General features: G+C 42.6%; 1 long non-coding RNA gene across 3 annotated transcripts in view; it reads right to left on the minus strand.

The window, feature by feature from the left end:
• Positions 1–12,815, minus strand: part of LOC130595309 (uncharacterized) — a 31,530-nt gene extending 18,715 nt beyond the window's left edge. The window contains exons 1-2 of one of the 3 annotated variants that reach the window (XR_008971295.1): positions 12,801–12,815; positions 9,784–9,934 (exon numbers count right to left, since the gene is read on the minus strand). This is a non-coding gene — a long non-coding RNA (uncharacterized LOC130595309). Of the gene's footprint in view, positions 1–2,470; positions 2,575–9,783; positions 9,942–12,800 lie in introns of those variants that run through there. The other 2 variants (XR_008971293.1, XR_008971294.1) reach the window with 2 other exon arrangements.
• Between the last annotated feature and the right edge of the window lie 4,951 nt (positions 12,816–17,766).

Genomic DNA, 17,766 nt, shown 5'->3' on the forward strand with positions numbered 1-17,766 from the left:
ATGCTCCATGCTTGCTCTGCACAGCGAGCAGTCTCTCAATATGGATTACTTTCAGCCTTCTAGTCATCTAATTTTTTTCTCTTTTGAGTCTGAATTATCTACCAATACCTTTTTTTTAGCAATGGAAACTCATTTTAATCACTCTGCTTCCTAATCTCATTGCAATTTCAGCATTCAAGAATAAAAGGGTCTAAAATTACATTAAACTTGTCAGGACACATTGGGAAATGCTGTTTTAAACATCAGATAGCAACCTGAGCCATAAACTCAGAACAATGGACTTTACTAACCAGGTAAAGAAAAGAGACTTAATTTCAAATTACCTGATTTAAAAAGACACTCAGCTGTAGTCTTCCCATAATCACCAGACTAATTCTTCGAGGACTCAGTTCAGTTAAAGTATGTCATCTACCTAATGTGATTTCTGATGTACTTTATTTTTTGCTCATTTCAAAGATATGGGATCGTCAGACTGTATTTTTGGGTGAGATTCTTACTACCTACCACTGATGCTCTCCGAATGCCCAATTCATTGTAGTGCACTCTGAAAAGTTCCTATTTATCCAAGGCTTTTGAAACTCCAATAATCTCTGAAAACTGTTGGATTTTGGCGATTGGCCTCCATATTCAAACGGTTCCCCAAATATCAATTCCTTCCTGTTTGCTTCAAAACGACATGTTTTGACAAAGACTGCCAATTTCAGAGCACCAACAATGATGTAATTATTATCATCTAAATCATTAATAGAATTGCTCAGGTAGTGGTCAGGCTGCTGCAGTCACTCTGGGTTAGAAGACTGCTACGATTCATTATGGCTTTCTACTAAATTAAAAGTTCTATAAAATGTATCTACACAGATTTAAAGCTAAGTGGTGACTGATGCGTGAATGGCTTTAACCTGAGGTTAACATTAAATGAAAAACAAAGGTAAATGGAACTGCATTTGAATGGACAGTAATGACAAGAAATAAAAGTTTACTATGTGGAAAAGCAATTTTAGAACAAAATTGTGTATTAAGAGATACTGAATATTGGAGGATATTAAAAAAAATTTAACACAAGCCACTGGTAGGTAATGTAATTTTGTAGAAAAGCCACAGTGAATTGAAAGAGTTCATAAAGTGGAAAATAGAAGATTAAAATAATGAAATTTTGACACCACAAGATATTTTAAAGCTGTGATTGGGATAAGGCAATCCCATTATCGAGATTATCTGATGTTATTAAGGGAAATAGCTACGAACATTTCAGAGAGTGGCTTAGATGCTGTGAATAAGTACATCACTGGCTGTGAAAAAAAAAAGGCCAGGATGTGGAAATCCATCCCTTAGTCTTTGCAGCAAGTCAGAACGCTGAAAATAGCTTAGTTGGAGTGACACTAAAACTCTTATATACATGTAAGGATGGGAGATAAGAGTTTTGCAAACATGACTGCTATAGAAACCAATCCCATTGACTGCAGAGGATTCCCAAGGCAAGGCACAGAATTATTCCTCCCCAGAGCAGTGTTTCATAAACATTCTGGTGACCAAAAGACTTGCTAGTAGATGAATCTGAGGCCCATGATACTCAGCACAAATGCTGTATTGAATGAAGGTTCCTTCTATAGAATATCCCACTGAAAAGCAAAATTTTATCCCAAACTGATGTCTTTATTGCCACTGAAAGCAGTCTTTTAATAAGAAGAAAGAGCTTTTATGACAACAGGTTTCTGGTTTACAAGCCAGGCTACTCAAGTGCCAGAGGAAAATGACTTCCCTGCTAATTCTTTCTTCACACTCAATATTTGTGAAAGAAAACAGAACCATGATTCACATACTGAGAAAAAGGAATTTCGTGACAGCGACCAGAACCATCTGTGCTTTCCTGAAAGTCTAGGACACCATCTCATCTTTCTTGTTTTTCTCACTTTGTTACTAAAGCACCAATGTTAATTCTACCATACTAGCCACTTCTATTTAGCTTTGTATTTCAGATAAGACTTATCACCTCATTTACACGTCTGTGGCTAGCATTGGCAAAACATCTTCCTTGTCAATGCACATGCAAAGTCTGCAGCAAGCAGCATTGATCATTCTATTATCACTCTGTTATGCTTAATTTCCTCTTTATCTTTCAAGTCTAACTGTCGCACACAGAATCAATAGCGGTGGCAACACAAATTATCCTTGCCTTTGGCAGGCATGCTGCAGGTACATTGCGACATTGCTTTTGTGTTACCCCAGCACAACTGAGGACTCCTAAACTATTCAAAGAATCAAATTAACAAGTGCATGGCAAACTTTAAGGGCTCTGATAGGACTTTATAACAAGCAATTAACTGATGCAGCCAGACAGTTTGACAAAGCACTAGAATCTCTGCCAAGAGGGAGACTGCTGCAAGCATCAACCAGCTTCAGCATCCACCTGGGCAGCTCCTTGCCTCAGTTCTGCTCCAGACAGCAACAGGCAGGGCTCAAGTTTTCTTACCACGCTCCTAGTCGGACAAAGGAGGCAGCGCGACTGCAGTACAGAGAAGCAGGGATAGTCATTCAGTGTTCTCCACTCGGAATGAATGAAGGAAGAGCAGGAAATGAAATACAAGAAACTCTGTGAAATGAAATTACACATCGATGAAAAAATATCCCCATCATACACATTATTTGCTTCTAATGCAAAGGTGGTTTTGGGAAGGAAGGTCCCAAGAGTTCCTCCTGACATTACCAGTAATTTCCTGATGAAATCAGTGGTTGCAATTGGCTTTGGCTTAAAGGATGAAAAAGATGCTTTTCCTCTACTTTCTTTTTGGATCCAGGCAAACCACCAGCACTTGCCTCATCCAGAGCCCAATCCATCATCCTATGGCCCAAGAAATTAAATTACTGAACACACTGGGATTATAAGAAATGCCAATGAAAATATAAGTAAGTTGCATCAGCACATTTTTTTCTGATACTTGAAGATCCTTTGAATCTTTGGCATTTCTAAACATCCCCAGGATTATCAGCAACTTGATTTCACAGTTTATCAACACAGTACCTTGCAAAATGTCCTGCAGAACAGCCATGCATAGCTAAGCAACTCTGCAACCAGAACAGAAACTGAACAGCAGGTCAGAAACACAATGTGACTCTTCTCTTGCTTTATGAAGCTTTTGTCCCTCTGTGTTGGCTAAGGCCCAAAGCGATGGAAGTTTGCTTCCCATAGAAGGACAGGTACTACCCGCAGATGCTGCTTTCATATCTGTGTTGTAATCTGCAAGCTGGTGGCAAATAAGGGAATCTGCTCTATTCCAATATGAACCATCTCAAATAAGAATACTCCACAAGTTCCTTGCCACTAGAGCAGAACCTTCACTTGCAAACCTTAATGAACAAACAATTCCTTTTTAATTACCATCATTAATTAAGCTTTTTCGAACATTTTAACAATTTTTCTTAAGACACTGGCATTCCACAGATTAGCACATGCAAAATGCAATGCCCAAACTGCTGAGAGTACTCCATCCATCATTTACCACCTGTCCTGGGTTCAGCAGTAGCAGTCATGTTTCTCCTTCTTGGTAGCTGGTGCAGTGCAGTGTTTTGACTTTCGGCCTGGGAACAGAGCTGATAGCGATGTTTTGGTTGACCAAGGACTTTGTGAGCCTCATGCTCTGCCAGGAGGAAGGGAAGCCAGGAGGAAGCAGAGACAGGACACCTGACCCAAACTGACCAAAGAGGTATTCCATACCACAGCACGTCATGCCCAGGATGTAACTGGGAGTTAGCCGGAAGGGCTGGGAGACTGCAGGGTTGGAGGAGGTATCGGTCGGTGCTTGGTCGGGGCTGAGGGGGGCAAGTTATCGGTCGTCTGGTGGTGAGATGATGTATTCTCTTCCCTTGTTATTTCCTTTATCATTGTTATTATTGGTGGTAGCAGTAGTGATTTGTGTTATACCTTAGTTACTAAACTGTTCTTATCTCAACCTGTGGGAGTTGCATTCTTTTCGATTCTCCTTTCCATCCCTCCGGGAGTAGGGGGAGGGAAAGAAGGGGGGGAGTGAGTGAACGAGTTACCTGACTGGGTTTAAACCAGGACAGTTCTTTTTGGCGCCCAACGTGGGGCACGAAGGGTTGAGATAACGACAGATCTGACTGGATTAATAGTCACTTGTCACAATGCCGATTTATTGGCTCTCAGAGTTGTTCTTGTTGATCTCACAGCTTCAGACCGTTGTAACTTACGTAGAGCCGGTATTTGCTGTGCTGGTGTTTATCAAGTGTGGGGCTTGGGCTAAGGTTCTTGTCTCACTGTGCTTTATGGCAATGGCTTGTAACACGGGTGGGCTCCAGCAGCAGGGCGGGACGGACGTGGCCGTGGACTTGTACCTGGCCGTCCGGCTGCTCTTCACCGTCCTGGCCCTCACCCTACTCTCCATCTTCGTGAGGCTGCGGGGAGCCGAGGGGGAGCGGCCCCGGGAGCCGGCGGCTGCTGAAGCGGCCCGGGAGAGAGGCCCCGGGGGGCAACCGGCGGCGGGAGCGGGGCCGGAGGCCGCGAGGGGACGGCTGCCGGTGGAGGAGGTCGGGGCGGTCGAGGAGCAGAAGGAAGCGGCTGCCGAGCAGAGGGAGAAGGCAGCGAAGGAGCCGAGCCCCGCGGAAGAGCCGAGCCCCGCGGAGGAGCCGAGCCGAGCCCCGCGACGGCCGAGAGCATTCCCCGGCAGCCACCCGCCGAGCCCCAGGAGGATGCCGGAGACCACGCAGCATTTCCCAGCAAGGCAGAGGAGGAAGAGCTGGACTCAGGAAAAGAGAAGCTGGCGGTGGGAGAGCCGGCAAGCACAGCAGCTACATCAGCCCCAGTGACAAGTACAGCAGCATCGTGTGAGAGCTCTGAAGGTTTTGAATGGCCTTTGGGTATCCTTGGGACCTGCCTGCTGATTGTGATGGGGATCAGCATGTTGGCACACACACAGGCTGTGTTCTACCCACAACCATTTTGTCTGATCTCAAAAGTTAAGCAGAGTCAGGTTTGGGTCTTGTCTGGGGTTAGACAACAATTCAGGGGGACCAAGAGATTTTCCCCAAGGCTGGAGAGTCATGAGTGGCAGGGTGTGTGGGACAGTATGGGCAAGTATCTAGTCCACTGGGCCCCTCCAGTGCTTTGGAAGCGTCGGAGATGGAAGGCAGCTGTATGGAGTCCCCAGCAACAAGCTGCAGAAACTGCTGAAGGGAACAGTGAATTATTTTGAGCCTGGTGGGCCCATGGCACTTCAGGCCATCAGAGCAGAGATGCAACATAGAGATGGACTCATGATCGAGGGGTGGACTTAGCAATGGACACTATTGCCCAGGTTATTCACGAGTGTGAATACTGCACACAGTCTCTCCTGCTCTGAAAGACTGTTACAAGAGATGGAGCCTGGCATCATGGACCAGATGGACGCAGCAGCTTTATAGCTACTGGTCCATGCACTTAGATAAGAGTGATGGTATATTGAAAATGTGGGATCTGAGCATGACGTGAATGGTATGGAATAAGGGGTGGATAATGTCCTGCGTTCAGCAGTAGCAGTCATGTTTCTCCTTCTTGGTAGCTGGTGCAGTGCAGTGTTTTGACTTTCGGCCTGGGAACAGAGCTGATAGCGATGTTTTGGTTTGGCCAAGGACTCTGTGAGCCTCATGCTCTGCCAGGAGGAAGGGAAGCCAGGAGGAAGCAGAGACAGGACACCTGACCCAAACTGACCAAAGAGGTATTCCATACCACAGCACGTCATGCCCAGGATGTAACTGGGAGTTAGCCGGAAGGGCTGGGAGACTGCAGGGTTGGAGGAGGTATCGGTCGGTGCTTGGTCGGGGCTGGGGGGGGCAAGTTATCGGTCGGCTGGTGCTGAGGTGTTGTATTCTCTTCCCTTGTTATTTCCTTTATCATCATTGGTGGTAGCAGTAGTGATTTGTGTTATACCTTAGTTACTAAACTGTTCTTATCTCAACCTGTGGGAGTTGCATTCTTTTCAATTCTCCTTTCCGTCCCTCCGGGAGTAGGGGGAGGGAAAGAAGGGGGGGAGTGAGTGAACGAGTTACCTGACTGGGTTTAAACCAGGACACCACCCTTAGTGCATCTCTTAGGTCCTGCCTTTACTTTATCTGGTCTATCTCCATACTATATACACAAGTTACATGAGCATTTGAGCATATTAATTAACAAGAGAACTTTTGCTTCATTTTTTCTCTGGCAAGGCCAGTTCAGTAAATTGCAGTGATAATTACAGGTACTCTGACTCAACTATTGTTTGTATTCCCTAGACTCTACTGGTGCAGATCTGAACAGAAGTGATAACTAAACCAGTCAGCATACATTACTAACTCTGCACTAACTTAATTGCAGCAGTCTTTGATTATGGGAAGCGCAGGAGAATAACCACTAGCTTTAGATGGAGTTTTATTCATGGCTAGCTGAATCATGAAATAACAATATGCACAAATAACATGTTGACAAGTATTGACTCACAAGCATTTATCACATTGTTTTCCAGTTCCAATTTATTTTCAAAACTGCCTCCTCTCAGTTTCTTTCTCTTACTAACATGACTATGTGACCCCACTCAAGTTATGTATTTTGACATCTGAAAGTGGGAAACTTATAGTACATAATCTTAACTCTTCCCCTAGCAGTCATGCATGCTCAGACAACTTTTAAAACAATACACTGTGTGAAGTTTTTCAGCCCACATAGCCTTAAGGCAGGGAAATGAAAGATGACCTTTTCATGTCCCTTTCAGGTTATGCTTCTAATGGACTTCTTCTATAGCTTGAGATAAAGTAAAAGTGTTTATAAGATAATGCAAGCAGAACTAGAAGAGTTGAATTCTACTGCCATGCAATTAGAGTGCTCTTGTGGTTTGATTTCTTCTTGAACTTGCTGGTTGTTTCATCCAATGGGCTATGACTAAGTGACCCTTTCAAAAACCTTCTGCTTGGCACAGGCTTCACATTTTTGCACAGAGCTAGACAAAAGACATCCATGCAACTGAAGATTATAGCAGCAGCCCTACATACACTTTTACAGATTGATATTGTATATTGTTATGCATTTTACTGCATAAATAAGCACTCACTATAGAATATGAAAGGAAATGTTCTGCATCGAAGAACTGAAAATACTCATGTACTATCAATGCAGTCTAAAAACAGGCAGTGTTTTGAGACCCAAGAACAGACATGTTCTCTCACACACAGACAAGGGTAACTCTCATTTATCACATGCTCTGAACATCTTTATACAGTTTATAACAACACAAAGAACTAGTTCTTTCCAGTACTAGCCACCCATATTACTGATACAAGGGAAAATTAGATCAAGATGTTAAAACCTAGTCTTTATCATATCTGTTAGGAAAAAGCCCGAAAACATATTCCTAGCACTGCTTCACAGATATGACAACACACTGAATCCATGAGGAGCTGGATTCACAGCTTCCCATAGGAAATTCTTACTTAGAAATAGAAAAGAAGAAATTTGGATCAGTGGGTATCTTTTCACAGCCATGACACTTTCCCTGCTCTGAGAGTCTTCTTTATCTTAGCAGAGACTTAAGTCCAGTGTGTTAGGACCAATATGCTGTTAAGTTCACATGAGGAGACCTTGTTGCATTATGATGAATAGAGACAGAACAGCACTGACATAATCTGAAACTAAGACATGAACTGATGAGGTGTGGCAGGATAAAAAGTTAACAGCATGTTTTAAGTATATGTGAGTGGGACTCATAAGGAGGAGTAAGAAAGTTATTTTACAGCATGGCTGAGGCAGACTGGAAGTCTGTGTGCAGCTCTGGTAGCCACGTTTGAAAGGATATTGAAAAACCATGAAATGATGGATGAGCTGTGTCTGGTACCTGAGGTTCTGTCTGGCTGTTGCATGGCAACAAGGGGTGCATGCTTCTGGGCCAGCTCTTGATCTCCAAGAAGTGCCTGTAAAGGGAACAGACCTGTGAGCTGCAATATTTCCTACAAACCCTCCTCCACTGTCTGACCCAGGATATGGGTTGTCACAGTCAGGCTCAGGAAAATGGTGACAAGTTTTCATTCCTCCTGCAGATAAACACACTCCAGGAATGCTATGCTGACATATTGCCTATAATTAAAGCAGGTTTGTTTTTTATTTTCCTTTGAAGCACTTCATATTGCCAGATATGATATACTTAAAGAAGTATTTATTTTTAACTAGTGGCATTTCTAGTTTGTCTGTGATGACAATTTTCTGTATTTTTTCTACTAAAGACATTTCAAGCCTTTCCTGAGGAAGAGAAGCAACCAAATCAAATGATGTTTTTTCCTCAGTTTTAGAAGAACAACAACAAAAAAATACAATCTCTTTTGTGCTATGAGCTTTTGCAGCATTGTAGAAAAAATGATAAATGTGTCTTCCACGCCACATTTAAAACTCGAGGAAATCTAAATCTCAAGGTTTACATTTAACACTACCATTCTGCCATTTTTTAAAAACTGATCTTCCCTTCCTGCAGCAGGAACAACAGGAATACATCTGCCTTTTACATTCCACCCTACCCTCTAGCCCATGCCTGAAAAGCTAAAAAAAAATAAATCAGTCTACTACACAGAGGCAACTGATTTGGTTTGTGTTGAGCGCCAGCAGCTTGAAAACTCAAAAATCCTAAGTCACACCCCAGAATCCATGTGACTGTCCCCAAACAAAACAGGTTTTTCTAAGAAAACCCAAATGATGCTCATGTCCACAAATGAATTTTCTGCCCCACTATCTGTTGAAAAGGATCCATGTGAGCCCCAGCCCACTGAGGTTCAGAGACCCCTTTGACTTCAGTGGTTTCTGGTGTGGATTTTTGTGAGAAAAATGCCTTCTTTTCTGATTCCTGCTCATTCTCACCCCAACCTGATCCAAGCTGGCCTAAGGGCAGGGACTGCACTACCATTAGCTGATGAGGATCTTGCCTTCACTTTATTAATGGGAGTGAGAAAAACAGACTGGGAGAAGATGATCACATTATAAAAGCTCTATCCCTTCAAAGAGACAAGTCTTGAGAGTTTGTTTACATGAGATGTAGTGATTGAATTTCACTTGACATGTCACAAGCATCCAGTCTGCTGGCCACAGAACAAAATGAATAATTTAGCAGGGAACTGCTCTATGCCAAGCAAACAGGTTGTAAAACAGTTCTGCACAAAACCTGGGGAACCAGCTGTCTAGATCTGAGGCACAGAACAGTATTTACTGCTTATGCATCATCCTGAATTGCTAACAACATAGCCCAAAAATTAGGAAAAGGATGATGAACACAGAATAATTCTTTTTTTGTTGTCCTTCATCAGAATACCTTTTAACACATGGACAACTACAGGGAACTGCAGGCATTGCTTTTAAGGTTGCTGACATTTAAAGAAGTGTGTAATAAAGCAGATCTATCTGGGGAATATCACAGTCTACGTACAACAGATGAGACAACTGCCAGTTTTCATGTGATGAGAGCACTGGCGCACAATTTGGGCAGAAAATGAAGAAGTCATTCCAATGAGTAATTTGGGAAGCTAAATGTAGAGCCATGTCTGCCTGGATGGTGCAATTATAAAACCTTTCCTTTCCTATCATGACACTGAACAAATGAATGCTGGTTTTATTCACTCCTCAGTGGGTGGATTTTACAAAAGAGCTCAGCATTGACCGCATTGTGATCACGCTGGAATTGATGGAAATTTAACACCAGATTCATCCAGAGTACGAATTGGCTATCACTGCCCAAGGGGTCCGGTGTTACACATTCATACATTCTGCAAAGCCTTCATGATTACCTTGTCATTCAGAGTGGCCGCACATCCACATAATTGCTCCCTTTTCTGGCTTGGCTTCCCTGCTGGCTTCCATGGTTATCCATTTGTTTTCCAGGTGGCACGTCTGTCCATTTACAAATGACATCTTTCCCCTGGCTTTATACAGTTGGAACTGCAAGGATTTAATTTAAACTTCAATGAGAAAATATTTTGACTGTCCTTAGTCTAGGATATGTAGCTGTAAATTTGTGATCAATTGCCAAACTTTTAATTTAAAAACAGAGGGAAAAAGCATCTTAGTGGTGCAGACACTAAGAATTATCACCTACTCTCTTCCACACAGGAAGTATTTACAATTAAATACATCCAGGTTTGTCTATGTGAAGCACCAGAAATGCCAACGAATTCTTTAATAGATATTCAAGAAAATGTCATCCTTTAAATTTTCAGCAAATTCTGGACAGATTGTTAACATTCAAAAAGTAAGACATACCTACACTTAACTGCTCATCCAGAAAAAGGCAAGAAACGAAATAAAGGAATATTTCAGTATTGTGCATAAAACACTAAAACTGCGAAATCATTAAATTATCTTTGTGGAAAGAAATGAAGACTTCAGCAAACAAGTTGCACATGGAGATACATTAAAAAGAGACAACAGCTGAAATTCAAACAAAAATGTGTAATTCTTAGAGCAGCGAAGCTCTTTTAATTGAATGACAACTATCATAAATGGAGTTAGAAGACTCAAGAACAACAGCACTGATGTCTCTCAGAAAACACTGACAATTAACAGTGATAATAATTTTACAGGAAAAAATGGTGAAATACATCGTACCATGTAGTTATAAGTCATAATTTGGATATAGTTTACAGCACTCAAACCTCAACAATTACTGGATGGAGATTTCCCCCTCAGCCCACTGGAGTCTGTAACCTCCAAAGCACTCCTCTCCCCACACCCCACACAGGATTTTAAACAAGAGTAAACCAACATAATTTGTGTCCTTTACTTAAGGCTGCTGTTCTAACCTTGTATTCAATTTAATTTCTGCTGTTCAAACTTTCCAGCAGAGATCAAATATTATCACCTCGTTTGTAGCCCAAACATCTCTGAGAGCACTTTCAGTGTTTAAACCAGAAACTGGCCAACATGTAATTAGTGTCTGGCACACTCTGTAACTCAGAAAAACTACTGAATACCTGAATACATTATTTAGGACTTACTGCCTATCCTTTGCTTAACTTGGGAGCATGAACAGTAACATCGCGTGGTCAAAGCCAAGTTCAAAATGGTTTGGTTACACCCTTAAACACAACAACAAGTGAAGTGGGTCAGATGTTAGTTTGACTTCCACTTTTGAACACCCAACAGCAATGCTGTAATATCATAGAATTATAGTATCATGGAAAGGTTTGGGTTAGAAAGGACCTTAAGATCATCCAGTTCCAACACACTGCCATGGGCAGGGATGCCTCACCCTAGACCATGTCGCCCAAGGCTCTGTCCAACCTGGCCTTGAACACTGCTAAGGATGGAGCATTTACCACTTCTTTAGGCAACTTGTCGCGGTGCCTCGCCACCCTCACAGTAAAAAACTTCTTTAAATTTAACCTGAACTTCCCCTGTTTCAGTCTGAACCCATTTCCCCTTGTTCATCACTACAGTCCCTGATGAAGAGTCCCTCTCCAGCACCCTTGTTGGTGCCCTTCAGATACTGGAAGCTGCTCTGAGGTCTCCACACAGCTTCTCTTCTCTAGGCTCAACAGCCCCAATATTCTTGGCCTGTCTTCAGATGGGAGGTGCTGCAGCCCCCTTATCATCCCCATGGTCCTCCTCTGGACTTGCTCCAACAACTCCATGTCCTGCTTATGTTGACACCCCAATGTTTGCAAATAAAGCACTGAAATGTTTCCTGATGCACTGGTATATCTCTTTGTGGTTAAGAGCCAGTTCTTCTCCCTGCAGTACCACCTACAAAACAGCCTCATCTGTCTCTCCTCTGAAGATCCATGATCAGGAATATTCCAGAGTTCAAGACAAAGATAGATTACTTCCAGTGATCCCAGGCACAAGTTTCATATCTCACCCAGGCCTTGCAATTCCTAGGTTAGGATGAGCACGGTCATGCAGGAACCTCTGAAAGCAGCACATCAGTGACTTTAACAGAGGTAGTGACCTGTACTAAAAACACTGTACCACAGCCAGACCCAGTAAAGTACAGAAGATTTCACTGGCATCCCTATCCAGAGAAGAAACTGAGTGTCTATTGAAAAAGTTGGAACAAGTCCAGAGGAGGGCCACAAGGATGATCAGGGGACTGGAGCACCTCCCGTATGAAGACAGGCTGAGGAAGTTGGGGCTGTTCAGCCTGGAGAAGAGAAGGCTGCGTGGAGACCTCAGAGCAGCCTTCCAGTATCTGAAGGGGGCCTATAGGGATGCTGGGGAGGGACTCTTCATTAGGGACTGTAGTGATAGGACAAGGGGTAAGGGGTTAAAACTTAAACAGGGGATGTTTAGATTGGATATAAGAAGGAAATTCTTTCCTGTTAGGGTGGTGAGGCACTGGAATGGGTTGCCCAGGGAGGTTGTGAATGCTCCATCCCTGGCAGTGTTCAAGACCAGGTTGGACAGAAGCCTTGGGTGAGATGGTTTAGTGTGAGCTGTCCCTGCCCATGGCAAGGGGGCTGGAACTGGATGATCTTAAGGTCCTTTCCAACCCTAACTATTCTATGATTCTATGATTCTAAGTTCTCTCTTCCTGCAATGTAAATCTCCTTTTGCCACAGAGCATCGCTTATATTTAATTAGCACAGCAAAATTATTCCTTGTATCTGTGGCATGCTTGCTGTTTTGGGGAACCTCAATGAAATGCCCTCTGGAATGCTTATAATTAAAGGAGAAAATAGACTTCAAATTTGTAAAAATTAAGGTCTTCAGGCACTACAGGTCAGAAATGAAATACTTCATTTTGGTGCACAGACCATACTGCAAACAGCTGCAATGAAAGGCTTGTATCTCTATGTTAACACCTTACCTGTAAGGTACTGAGCATCCACAGAGCTCACTCCCTTTCAATGAAGTTGGACTCACATGTCTCTTCAGCAGGTATTTGGTGCTATGGGGCAATAAAGCAGGGGTGGACCTGAAATTGGCAGTGAAAGAGAGGGGTATCAGCGAGACTGTTATCTCTAGAACTGTCAAAAAGAGACCGAGACAGCAATACTTTGTGCTAGCCAAGTATGGCCCCTTCTTTTCTTCTCAAACTGCCTTAGCTGCGGTAGCACTGAGGCAAGGAGCAACTCAACTTTACACTAATGAAGACTTCTTGGCAGGAATTCCTCCAGGTCCTTTGGCACTCAAACAATTCCACAGCCTGACTTTTCTCTCCTGTGCAGATGCCTGTCAGAAATAATGGGATTCTGGATTCAGTGGTCCTCGTGAAAATTTTATCAAGGCAGAGCTAGAATTGGAAGGTGCAGCTTTAAAGTCAAGTCTTTTTTAAGGTTTACACCTCCGTACCTCTCCCATCTTTCGGTCTTTTCTCATGCTCTATTTAAAATGTCCCTACATACAAAATACAAAAATTCAAATAGCTTTATAAAGTTACTACACTTTTTTTTTTCCTCTTGTACAATCATAGAGTTCTCTTGGTGAATTTAATTGGTGCATTTAATAGACTGTTATCACTTGAGCTGTGCACATGCTGATCATGTAGATTGTGTATATGCTTGTAATATGTGCTGTCATGCATTCTTTGACTAACATCTTCAAAGGCTGAATCTACCAGAGGACAGATGGCTGTGTGAAGCAAAACATATCTTAGTAGGTTCTTTAAAGGCTGACCTGTTAACAGTGAGAGTATCTATAGTTGGTTGACTTTTCTACTAGTGAAATGTCTGGTGTTGTACCCATCATTAATCCTTTTCCTCACAGAACTATCGGTTCCACTGAAGATAACAAAGATAGCATTAATCTTATAATCTCTTCACTGTTATTATTGTCTTCATTATGGTTGTACTTAATGATCTTAAAGTTTTTTTCCAACCTAGTTGATACTATGATTCTATGATTCTCCTCTTACAGGTTGTTTCTTGAGCACAGTTCCTCTTGTCCTGGCCCTAGAGATCCCACTAAGCACTGCCATAAATTACCATGAATTACAAGGCAGGTCTTATCAGGCCGCTGATACTGCCATGTGTCACACTCTGGCATTATTTCTGATTGCTTTATGTTGCTGTCAGCTTAGTAAATATAAAGGAAAAATAGTGTAACATCCTTCTCCTTCCAGCACCTCAACAGTTTTGGAAAGGGTTTTTGGCTTCGTGGTTGTTGATCATCCAAGCTCTTCCCTTCATGAAAGTATAGATTACAAAAGTTTTTGTTCTCCCAGTCACAGAAAGTTTAGTACCACTGATAACAAAGGTATTAAGGTAACATTCTGAAGTGTCTGTGTACAAGAACAAAGTGTGAGAGTGAGGAGGAATGAGACAGTGAAAGGCTAATGCATGAAGTATGACAATATCGCTCTTACCTTGATCACTTTCCTCTGGTCCAACCTCATAAAATTAAATCGGTCTACTCCTAATGAATCCAGGCCTGTCTTTCTTTTCCCTCACATAGCCCAAAGGCACCCAGGGGAGTATTCCTTGATCAGTTCATATGGCAGGCAACAGCAAGCTAATCCAAGACTGTAAATGCAAAATAGGGGATAAATTGCTGGAGGGGAATAACTGCCGCAAAAATAACTGCATTTCGTAATAGCAGTTAACTTTGTGTGAGAACTACTCACACCAAAGTTATTTGGTTTAGCTGCTGAAAAAGCAGTCAACTGTTTCCGTTTTGATTCAAATCACTTTCACATTTATTCCAGACCTGGGTTTGCCTTATCCAGTTAAATATTCATGAGTTATGATACTGAACATTTACTTCTCCCATAACAGTTGTTCTCTTAAGCACAATTCTGTGCTTAATATGTTCTGACCTCCTGTATATTTGATAGCCTGTTAGGGGTTTTATTCCTCTGGAAGTAATAAGTGAGTTATATTTGTTATATTTTTATCTTTTCTCAAGAATTTCTGCCACAAGCAACTTGGGTTGCATTTGAGACATTAAAGATTTCTCCAGATTTCATCGTAAGTCTTTGGCTTGAATTAAAAAAAAAGAAATCTCTGATTTTACACACTATCTTAAAATACACAACTCACACTCAAATGGAGCAGGCAAGAGCAGCTGCAACAGTTGGAGTGCACAACCACTCTATGAATAATACTCAGAACTACCACAACTATCTGAAAGTCATCAGGGAGCCCAAATAAGATCAGATAGTCAAAGCAACTGAAGCATGGTTGCTATTTATTGCTTCACAAAATACACAGACATAACAATATAATCTTTTCGAAACTGTTACCACTGAGCTAATGTGCTGGAATTCTACCAGGAACAAAGTCCTCTGGAAGAGCTGCTATTTAAAACAGTGGTAAATATAGCACTGTTCCACCTCTTTGAGGTCATTACACAATTAACAGCAGTGGGTTTGGTAAAAGCAGGGTCTTTGCAAAAGTTGCCTTTGGGAAATTTTATTCTGCCTTTTAAAATTTACATTTCATTAGCTGCCTCCCAACCCCTCTGTTGCAATTACTGGACAGATATCAGTGTTAACATACATCAACATTAACATATACAACATTAATTGTATATCAACAAATATACAATTAATACTGCAGCATTAACTACTTAATGTGATTTTGGCATTAACTGGCACAAATAAATAAGCTGTAAATTGACAGCCTTTTTTTTCATGTTGTTGAACTCTAATTCTACACCACCAAACGAAATAGGAACTTAATCACATTTAAAGATACCAGTACCAGGAATCTCTATCATGTATCCACAAGGGCAAAGTTAATTTTGAGCTCTCTGGAAAACTGAAAATGTGCCTGGTTTTGCACAGAGCCTGACCATGACTTTCTGCTACATGAGATCAAATCATTCTGCAACGGAACCTCATATCCTTACATTTTAAAGAAGTTTCACTAGGTGGTTTTAAATTTATCTTTGTAAATTTCCCTTGATTTTAAGGAAAACAACAGGCTTATTCTCTCTTTATTCTCCGTATACTTTAAATTAAGACCTTGTCAGTAAAAAGCTAGCAAAACAATTGAGCCTTCCTGAGTTCCATTCATTTTAGTAATCTCTGAACATCACTGTGGAAGGATCATTAATCCTAGCAGTCCTCCTTGCGTAGCATTTTCTTTCAGTCCAGTCTCAAAAAGGAGACAAAACCCTGTAAATTTTCAGTCACTGTTCCATACTAGGGAGCAAATGAATAATGAAAATGTTTTATCCTGACACGAAAACAGTTCCTGAAGTTATGAGAACAAAAGTGCAGCCATTTGACACTTACTAAAAACCCTAATGGCCTGAGGAATCAGATCTGACTCCCTGCATTACAGCAGTTTAGGAGACATACACTTTCAGCAGTATGTCAAAACCATCTAGGCCTCATCCATTCCCTAAAATGGAACATGGCTAGAATGTTTGAGCTAGAAGGACCACCAGCTGAACCTATTAAGCACTTTATCTAAACTTGACACTGCTGGTAACAGTATGGTCATCAGCAGTGTCTCATTCTCAGGGTCAAGCTACAACAAAACCATCTCAAGAAACTAACTGGAGAATCAGGCCAATCATATCTTTTCCTTGTTAAATGACAGAGAACCAATAAAGGCATGTGCATTGTTACTTGCTGAATATTGAGGGACTGCTGCAGGGACTTTGGACCATATGTCTTCTCCTGCTAGGCACCTGGCCTATGGGCTAAAGCCTTGACATCCTACTCAGGATGCTGCAAGAGACAGAAAACGGCCTCAATAGTTTGACAGGTCAAGCAGTTTCCTGGAAGATCCCCCTTTTCTGCACTTACTAAGCACAGTAAGAAAATAATAGGACATCAGAATTTAGCTTACCAGGAGAACATGTAATAAAATAATGACCACCACCCTCCGCTCAGAGCCAGAAGCCACACACATCAGACCTCTCCTACTCTGCACATCTCTCCCCGCTGTTTTGCACCTCCTGAGCTCATACAGAAAGTCACGCTTCTCTAAGTGAGCCACACACTGTGCACACAGGAGATCACTGTGTTGTCTCCCTGTACAGTCTCATGCTCAGAAGCGTGCTGGGGAAGATGCAGTCCCCCGACAGGCACTGATATGCCACATTCTGTGGGGTCTGGAGCAGTTGGACAGCAGCCACTGCCTGGCCCCATGAGCACCCCTGTTTGCCATGGGACACACCAGATCTTGGGGAAGATGTAAGATCTCCCTCAGTAAATATGCTGACAACACTAAGTTGGCTGGGAGTGTTGATCTGCTGAAGGACAGAGAGGGTTTGCAGAGGGATCTGCAAAGCCTAGATCGATGGGCCGTGGCCAATGGTATGAAGACCAACAAGGCAAAGTTCTGGGTCCTGCATTTGAGCCACAGCAACCCCATGCAATGCTCCAGGCTTGGAGAAGAGTGGCTGGAAAGCTGCTCATGGTAAAGGACATGGGGCTGCTGACTGACAGAGCCGAACATGAGTGGCTTGTGCCCAGGAAGGCAAGAAGCCAACAGCATCCTGGCCTGTATCAGCAATAGTGTGGCCTGCAGGGCCAGGGCAGTGGCTGTCCCTGTGTATGTGACACTGATGAAGTGATCCTCAAATGCTGTGTTCAGTTCTGGGCCCCTCACTATAAGAGAGACATTGAGGTGCTGGAGTGGGACCAGAGAAGGGCAATGGAGCGGGTGCAGGGCCTAGAGCACAAGTGTGATGGGGAATGGCTGAGGGAGTGGGGAAGGGTTAGTATGGAGAAGAGAAGGCTCGGGGGGACCTTACTGCTCTCTACAACTGCCTGAAGTGAGGCTGTAGTGAGATGGGGTTGGTCTGTTCTCCCAAGTAACTGTTGATAGGATAAGAGGTAACGGCCTCAAGCTGCTCCAGGGAGGGGTTAGACTGGATGT

This window comes from Pezoporus wallicus, unplaced genomic scaffold (assembly GCF_028554395.1).
Source record: "Pezoporus wallicus isolate ANWC-B61680 ecotype Strahan unplaced genomic scaffold, APGP_CSIRO_Pwel_v1 contig_7835, whole genome shotgun sequence".
In the NCBI taxonomy this organism is placed as follows: domain Eukaryota; kingdom Metazoa; phylum Chordata; class Aves; order Psittaciformes; family Psittacidae; genus Pezoporus; species Pezoporus wallicus.